The sequence below is a fragment of the Etheostoma spectabile genome, chromosome 13 (genome assembly GCF_008692095.1).
Source record: "Etheostoma spectabile isolate EspeVRDwgs_2016 chromosome 13, UIUC_Espe_1.0, whole genome shotgun sequence".
Classification (NCBI taxonomy): Eukaryota; Metazoa; Chordata; class Actinopteri; order Perciformes; family Percidae; genus Etheostoma; species Etheostoma spectabile.
This window is the reverse complement of record NC_045745.1, coordinates 21,048,916-21,051,261: the sequence shown is the minus strand read 5'-3', so window position 1 is coordinate 21,051,261 and position 2,346 is coordinate 21,048,916. Positions and strand designations below refer to the sequence as shown.

Here is a 2,346-nt window from a genome sequence, read left to right as displayed (position 1 = left end):
GTCACAGACAAGGTGTTCAGCAGGTCACGCTGGCTCATTACTTCATCCGAAGACAGAGTACTCTGCTTCTACAATTAACTACTTTTATTCCATTAGTTTTATAAATGAGTTTCAGAACAGCTCCTTGATAAGGATGTGACGTGGTCATCTAGGGCTCTCTGTAGTAATGTCAAAGTTGGGTTTACTTTTTTAAACTACATTGTTCATGTCTTATTACTTGTGAGTCAACTGTGTTTTTATTATGTATTTTTAATCTTTACTTTTTCTGTTTTGAAAGAACAATATAGTGAACAATTTCAATAAAAAAGCTTTCTAACTGCAGTCTATATGTAATCTGTTTCTTTACACGAGACCAATAAATACAGGAGCAAGATGTGTTGTAAATGTAATAAGATTTATTAAGAATCTTTATTATTTCATCAGTATAATTCTTCCTCCATTAATATGTTTTATCCATTATCATCATTGTTATCTTAAACAGTGGACAGTTAGATCTAAAAGGCAGCCCAAAGTGTACAGGCGATATATAACTTAAAACTTTCTCCATAGGGAAAACTTGTTTTTATATTCATATATAATATCAATGTAGCATGAGGTCCAAGATCCTGCCCACGTTATACAGTATTGTACATGGTCCCAAAAATAAAACAGAAAAACAAAAAGAAATTAAACGGCAATCTACATGCAAAACAAAACCAAAAAGAAACGAGCATTTCAAATTTTAAGATACATACAGTCATATGCCAAAACGTGCATACGATCACAAATTTACAAAACTTTCATTCGTACATACAAATATTACAAAACTCAAATTGAATATTAGACATTGTTATCAAGAAAAGAGCAACATTTTTCTTTTTCTTTTTTACTTTTTCCACTCCATGTCTCAGTCCAACTCACAAAATGGAAAACTTAAAAACAAAAAAAAACAAAAAAAAACAATCATGACAGTAAATCTTTGTCTTCCATTTGCTCAATGTGTTCGTGTTTTGCCAGAGTTGTCACAGTGTTCAGAAAAACTGAGTATAGGCACACACGATAGCACCCAAACAGACTCATACCATAAATCACCTCTGTAAAAAAATAGCTTGCTTGTGACACCCACACACACACACTGTAGAACCAAAAAAAACCAGCCATGCTACAGGTACAGTAGGATTAACTATAGTACAAAATATAAAACATATTGAATACAGTCACATACACAGACATTACATACAGAAACAGCAGAAGAGGCGAGGAGCAGATCCACGCAACATTGACTACATCCACATACACTGATGGGAAATTTCATGTTGTGACATGTATAGGCTGGCAAGAAGGCTGTGAAGCCATAAATGTTTTAAATGTGTGCACATAAACATACACAGACATACACACAAAGAATAGTGGGTTTCAACACATTTTCCATTTTAAAACTGATTTTCTGGACTAGAGCAGAGAATTTGGCAAGGTGTTCGATATTGTTTGTTTTTGGAAAAAGGTCATGTCACTGCCAAATTATTCTTCACAAAACTGCAATAAAATGTAAACTGATCTTAGGCCTAAACAATACTTTCTCCAGTCCGCTTAATATTTTGTGCTATATCCAAACTTTTCAAAATCTTTAATTGAGACAAATGTGTATCTCCGACTTTAACAAAAAATAATCTTAACTCAAGGTCCACTTACTAGCTTTTCTTGAGCTTTCCTCCACACTCACAATCTTTTCAGCAGTTAGAGTTTCTCATGTGACCGAATTCCCACACTGTATGCAATATGATGCAGCAGAAAAAATAAGTCAGGAGTGTTTCTTGAGTTAACAATTTTTTTGTTTTAAGGGTCAAAAGTGAACGTTCACTCTCCACATGTCTCTCACTGTTTCAAAAGCCTGTGCAGGAAGATTGTGTCGTGCCCAAGTGCTGTCTGTGTGTGTGCGTGTGTGTGCGAGTAACATCAGTATGAGGTCTGGGAGGAGGCAGCAGAGGGAGCTGTTGCATCAGAGTGAAAAGGATGAAAACCTGTCACTAAATGTTTTGAGAGCAGTTACACGGGATCTTTTCTGTCTTTGACATTAAATTCACCCCCCAAATATCAGGCATTTGCGATAATGTAGATTTGTGTTCAACATGATGTCCAAACAGTCCATAACCGGCCTTGATTAGTTTGAAAACATGACATTTAATTTTGGCCAAGCCTTTCACCGTGGGGCAGTTAATCACATCCCAAGTGGAGTGCACCACCTTTATACATTTAACCGACTATATGAATCACTTTATTAAAAAAAAAATCTAATCCTAACTTGGTTTTCCAATGGTACTTTTAAGTCTTTTCTTTGTGACTGCTTATTTCAAACTTGTTGCTCGA

General features: G+C 35.2%; 1 protein-coding gene across 2 annotated transcripts in view; it reads right to left on the bottom strand.

The window, feature by feature from the left end:
- Positions 1–380: 380 nt before the first annotated feature.
- The window catches only part of mntb (MAX network transcriptional repressor b), a 15,118-nt gene continuing 13,152 nt past the window's right edge, over positions 381–2,346 (bottom strand). For both annotated transcript variants that reach the window (XM_032534664.1, XM_032534665.1), the window contains exon 6: positions 381–2,346. This exon is cut by the window's right edge and continues 1,937 nt beyond it. The gene's annotated coding sequence lies outside the window, so the exon portion shown is untranslated.